This window comes from Dreissena polymorpha, chromosome 15 (genome assembly GCF_020536995.1).
Source record: "Dreissena polymorpha isolate Duluth1 chromosome 15, UMN_Dpol_1.0, whole genome shotgun sequence".
Classification (NCBI taxonomy): domain Eukaryota; kingdom Metazoa; phylum Mollusca; class Bivalvia; order Myida; family Dreissenidae; genus Dreissena; species Dreissena polymorpha.
Window position 1 is genome coordinate 54303032 of NC_068369.1, and position 7161 is coordinate 54310192.

Genomic DNA, 7161 nt, shown 5'->3' on the forward strand with positions numbered 1-7161 from the left:
AATCCTACTTTCGGTTTAAAAGCGGTACCATTTAAACAATAATATATTATTTTCTAACTAGGCTATAGATTTAATTTTATCTATGCCAATTAGAATATACACATGTAAGGCTATAGATTTAATGACAATTTTGCACACTTTCAAATTGCATCTTTATGTATTGATTAACATGTATTTCATTTCAAAGTGTGTGGCTTTAGTCTAAGCTATGCTTAGCGCGCATGTCAGGTATTAGTCTGGTCAATACAGCCTAAACTTACAACGGCCTCGATAAATGACAACCGGCCTGTTTCACGCATGGACATTGATAGCCAAGATAATAACGGTTTGAATGACAATGATCATTATTATACATTACTATTGCTATTAAAACCACACAAATTGATTAAATTGTAATAATCAGATTTATGATTATCTTGTCAAGCGACTAGGCCGTCATGGATTTGGACCGTCCTGACCCGCATTTTAAGATGCACATAAATAGACCAATCAGGTGCCCTCGGAAAATTCCGTCAGCACAAAGAGCGTTGGTACGGAAAAGCACGTGTATAAAGACGCTATTGCTATTTTTGCACCTCAGAAAACTTTCAGAGCCATAAACAAACCTATACAAACCTATGAATTTGTTTTTGTTTTTTTTACCGGACAATCAGTCCTGTAAATTTGACAGACAGGCCGTCGGTCCGGCCATGTTTGGCCAAGACTGTATACTGTCTAACTCCCCTTTCGGGTATTATTGACAGGTAATAGATATGACAGATTACTCTGTAAGTATAATTGTGCACTCGAATTTTTATGACAAGTTGAATTATTAGTATTGTATATACCATTTCCATGCGATAAATTTTAGAAACCCATTTATTTCTCACAAACTGGGGTTGAAAAGTAAACAACAACGGGGTTTGATTTTACATTCATGAGTTTTTTGGGGTGTTTAATACATGTATAGTCATTCAAATTACTAATGTTTGATAAGGTTTTATTAATTCTGGGTATAGTTAAAAATGTTCTGTCGGTTTAAAACCATGGCCGTTGAGGGCATAGCAGTTTTCTTTATAAGGGCCAGTGGCAGTGCTCCAGCTAGGCCTAAATCGAAGGGCGCCGCGCCCTGCCCTCCCGAACCTCCGCCCTGCCCCCCCGACACCCCGCCCTGCCCCCCCCCCCCTCTAAAAAAAAAAACAACATTTTTTTTTTTTTTTTTTTTACATATGATATTCATAAATCTCTTATTTCATTGTAATATTTTTAATCCTCATTGTAGACATTATATTTGAATATTTAAATAATAATGGGAATAATACAATTATTTATAACATATAAATTAACATGCAATAGGAAGCATTCCAGAAACACCCGCTCGCTCAAACGTGCCCTTTTCACAAAATACTGCGCATCGAAAGTGCCCATTCGACAATATACTGCGCGTCGAAAGTGCCCTTTTGACAAAAAAGCCCCCCTGCCCTTTTCAAATCCTAGCTGGAGCACTGAGTGGCTATAGTAAAATCTTGTTACCACTCTAGAAATCACATTTACTGTGCATCCTTCAAGAAACTTGGTCAGGTCATTTGTTCTAATGATGTCTTGGCTGAATTTGAAAAACTGTTTCGCTTTCTTAAATTTATGCGCAAATCTTAATGAAGTTTGGTCAGAAGATTTCAATAGAAGCAGAATCCTGCGATTTGACGCGAGCAAATTAAAAATGACTCATTTTTGACGCAACCCTTTTTTCTGCCGTGCGTCATTTTGACGCATCAAAAATTTAACCCGAGGGTCAGTCAGTTAACATCTCCAGTTCCATGGTAATATATCCGCCTGTGCTCCTAATCAAAATTAATGTTTCAGTATTTGAAACTCGGTCTATAATCGAGGGAATAGAGGTCTACCCCGGGCGTTGTTTTTTATACTCTCAAGTCATAATACTACACATAAACATTAAGAAAACACATTTTCTCAATTAGATATAAATTATCCGAGTAGAATTAAATTGCTACGTCTTGACCTTTGACATTGTAATTGGCGGACGTATTGTAAATTAACATTAAACCCGCGTTCAATTAAAAAATGGCGATTCAAACAACAACAACAATTCAAATTACAAGTAATGGTGATTCAATAATGGAGATAGCATTAATTGGATTTAACGAACATTAAATAAGGTTTCTTAAACCAGATAACAACAAGGAAATTTTGGATTATTAAAGTTAAACTACTACTGGTAAGGCATTCTTAAGTGTATATATTTCCGACATGTATAGTATTCGGATAAACAGCAATAGATATACATGCATTTAGATTGTGTTTTTGTACAAAAGCTATCATAGGGATGATGATAATATAACAAGGATAAATATGTGATGAAAAGGTGCTACAGGTACATATCTTAAATTACTTAAATGTGTTATGATGAAGTAGATTTTAATGAGCATTTATTGTTTTAACAAATAAACATAGTATAGTGATAGAAATAATAAAAGTTGTAAAATGAACATGTTTTGTTTTTGAAAAACTTAAAGTCGATATTGTTCGCACAAATTATTGATATTTTGTCCTTATCTTTGCGTACCAATTCATTAAAATATGCTGTGTTATGTATCATGGTATTTTTATTTAATAACGCAGTATAACTTTTTTAGATACATTTGTATTGTGTAACTCTTGGAGCATGTTTTTATCTAAAAAAATTGAATAATACAGACAAAAACACAATTAACGCACTTCAAAATTGACCCCAGAATTTTTCAATTTGACTCCTCAAAATTTCAGTCCATGGCATTGACTCCTGGTTTTTATGGAATGAGTGCTACATTGTATATTGACGTCATCATTTGATTTTAAATAGAAACAAATTCGTACCCATATTTCGTAACCATATTTTTTTCGTACCTATTTTTTTTTACCCATTTTTTCGTCCTTAAATTTTTTTCGTACCCACATTTTTTTTTCGTACCCATTTTGTTCGTACCCAAATGTTTTTTGTACCCTAATTTGTTCGTACACAATTCTTTTTTTTGTACCCTTTTTTTTCGAACCCAAATGTTTTTCGTACCCATTTTTTTTTCGTACCCAATTTTTTTTTTGTACCCAAATTTTTTTGGTACCCAATTTTTTTTCGTACCCATTTTTTTTATACCCAAATGTTTTTCGTACCCAAATTTGTTCGTACCCAAAAATTTTTCGTACCCATTTTTTCGTACCAAATGTGTCCGTACCAAAACTTTTATTCGTACCCATTTCTTTTGTACCCAAATAGTTTTTTCGTACCCTAATTTTTTTCGTTCCCTATATTTTTCGTATTCTAATTTGTTTTCGTAACCAAATTGTTTTTTTTTCCTACCCACATTTTTTTCATACCCATTTTTTTTTCGTATGGAATGAGTGATGTATTGGACGTCATCATTGATGACGTTCATTCGAACGAATGATAAAGGGGGCTAAGTTTCATTAAGTTGAGGCATATAGTCGCGATTTGAGCGCCTTGAAAACTGGTCGGTAACTTTTGCTGAAATTTGACATGAATATGGACAAGAATGCGATCTACTTGTTGGCGTAGGCGTTATACCTGGGAAAAATCTAGTTTTTTTATTAAATCACGAAAAAGTTTCGCAAGTTTGACAAAACCGGAATTACAAAATGCGCTATGTGGATATACCGAATTCCTACCGAAATCCCCGAAATCAAACTTTGATATAAAACAATATTTCATTAGTGATTTCAGTGTATTTCGCAACAATCTATATTAAAATACGCAGTTTTTCGATAAATAAACAATATTAATGGGGATTTCGTGGGATCTCGGGGATTCCTGGGGATTTTGGTAATTGCGGGAATGTCGGTATTTTTTCACACCCGTCAAAATGGCCGACTTCTACAGAAAGAACGCTTAAAAAGTATTTACAAAATAACATTATCACAAACGATGTAAAGTTAACGCTACTTATCCGTTTTGTAGATAAGTATACGATCCATTGGAAAACACTAACATTTGACATAAAAAAACGCCAGTGGATATGGAAATCTTCAGCTTTCGAAATAGCAGACGGCGTCGACCAATGGCTGCGAAAAGAACGCGAGAAAGTATTAACACAATAACATAATTCAAAATGATGTAAAGTGAACGCTAATTCGCTGTTTTGTAGATAAATATACGATCTATTGAAAAACCATAACATTTGACATAAAAACACCCGTGGATATGGAAATCTTCTGCGTTACGAAATAGCAGACATCACACGGCGTCTCATCTGACTGAGTCTACGCTGTTTGCCAAGGCCGATAGTATAATGAATAGAAATGCACAAACTCAGTAACTGGCAAGCATATATGCATAAGTAGGTTGTTTCGTGATTATTTACAAACGACTACATAATTCTTTTGGTTCAGCCAGTGCAACTTAACAGAAATAAGTATAAAAAGTTTCTACACCTGACAACAATATGCCAACTTAATACAAGGTAAGTTGTTTACATTATTTAAAATATTGCAAGCTTACAGTATAGAACACTAAACAGCTGGTACAATGTAATGTCATCGTTTTAATTTTAATAAGCCCGTGGTTTATTACCCTTTTTAATCTTATGGATCAATGCATCTCTTAACACCTTCAATTGACTTGTTTATGAAAAATATACACCCTCAGTGCATGTTATCCCATACACCATCACTCACTTACTAAGGCTCAATTGGTACTAAGGCTCGATTGGTCATTCTCGGCTCAGGTACTTCTTACAGGTACATGTACCCCGGGTACTCTTAACTTTACTTACATGTACCCCGGGTACGGTAAATAAACTTAAACATACCCGCAAATATTAGATTGTATCCGAGTTGTATATCCGCCAAAAATCCGATGTTAAACATGCTACAGATTAACGTAAAACAATATTGTTTACCTTAAACAACCTTTTTTTTTTAAATCTGCATCAACATGCTTTTTAGTATGAGTGTTGAGAGGACGCCGTAGGAATAAGCAAGTAATCAAGAATACGTCTCTGTTTCTGCTTTTATTTCCTTCATTTATAATGATGATAAGGATTGACGACTAACATTGACGACAATGATCACAAACATTTACGACTAACACTGACAACAAGCATTGGCGACTAGATGTAACATTGACGATTCTCTACAATAAATGAAATTAACAATAAAAAATGAATAATAAGATTATAGTACAACAGATATGCTTTTCAAAGTATAATATAATAGCATACACTCATTAGAATAAGAGGTTTCATAAATAACAATTTGAAACATTTTCAATCAATATCGAAATATCTTATACAATATTTATTACACAGCATGAATTAATTGTTAAAACATAATATAAATACCGAATATGGTGTTCCCCATTTAACGGACCTCGCAAACCAAATAATGTTTCTTTAAAAAAATCTATGGCGTTAAAAAGTGAACGTGCAACGTCGCGGAAAATATTATACTTGACGACGTCATACAATGATGCGACTTTAAACAATTTAAGATTTAAAATTAAATCACATTAATGATTTTAACAATTAGTTTTGATAATATAAATGCCATTTAACAGAAAATTGACATAAATGTGAACATAATTAATTTTTACAACATAGCCGACAACAACCGATTTAGTGTTAAAATTCCCCGGTATGTTTTAGTAAATTTACCGTACCCAGGGTTTGGGCCTTACTAACTGTATTATTATTATATCTCACCGACTACCTTTACCTTGTTGTGTTTATCAACCTGAAATTTATGTAAATTCCGGCTTTCTTTACTTTTATTTTTCATTCATTTGATTACACAATTGTTGACGTATCTCGTGGAAAATTATTTGAATCTTTGGATTTTAATGACGACAAGCTGGAAGTGTCAATTTATTTTAAAAACGAATCTAAGATGTATGTACATGTAAGTATTGTGTGTTTGTCATGCATAATTAAGTGTTTTCCAGAAAAAATTGAGTAGCCAGTTATATGGCCGGCAACTATGCAGTAAAACGAAAGCATTTGTGACATTTACTTGATATATTTGGGAAAAGTAGCCGGCATCAAGAGTAAATGTAACCGGCAAAATCACTGGCTGCCGGTATTTAAGTTAAGAGAACACTGATAATAGTAAACTAAATCTCTATGACAGGATTACAGCTTTGTAAAATTGTTTTTTGGGTGATAATGGTTAGCAATTCATACAAATGTTATTAAAAAATATTGTGGTTTAAAATTCATTTTGAGAATGGGATGGAAGAACAGAAAATGAAAGGGTATACAGGGATGAAAATTAGTGGTTTCCCGTGAGCCCGGGGCAAGTAGTTTTGGCCTGGACAACTCAATTTCCAAAGTTGACAGTCCGGCCGGGCAACTTGTTTTTTTTTTTTAAAGCTTAAAACAATTCAGTGCAATAAAAATTGAATAACAATTGACCACCATGGATCAATACTAGTTAAATAACATTCATTATTAAGGAATAGGAAATTATTAAATTCAGACTCATAATAAAACATCATTCATTGAGAAGTGCAATGTCAGCAAATTTATTTAATTATCTATTATTTTATTAAAAGAAAGAATAATATACACATGTACATAATTCTGGGCTGGTTATTCTTTATCTGGGCAACCAACATACTAAAGATGGTTGTCAGTGCGGGCAACCAATAGTAATAAGTTAGTTTTAATCAATGAAATATCTTTGTAACTTTATTGTTATAAGCATTGCATTAAAGTTGTGATTTAGGTAAGCTTGTTGTTTATAGTAAATTTACTTTTTAGCTCGACTATTATATATGAAATATATATAGAGGAGCTATCCTACTCAACCCGGCATCGGCATAAGCGTGCAAATGTTATAGTTTGCGTACCATCCCAAATATTTCCTATGTCCCTTGACATATTGCTTCCATATTTTGCATACGTGTTAACCAACATGACCCCAACCTAAAAACAAGAGCAGACAACTGTATCACTTGCATTTTGTAAGAATTATGACCCTTTTTCCACGTAGAATATGCATATTATTTATAAATCTACAGTGTTCGAAATTTGCACTAGCCCGGGGCTAGTTGATCTCGTTTTGGGCTACTGAATTTCCATGGGTACTAGCCCGATTGGGCTATTGATTTTTCAAACTTTTGAAATAAAAAATGCTCAAAAATATTATTTTCATCCATCGCTTGAACCATTGCGT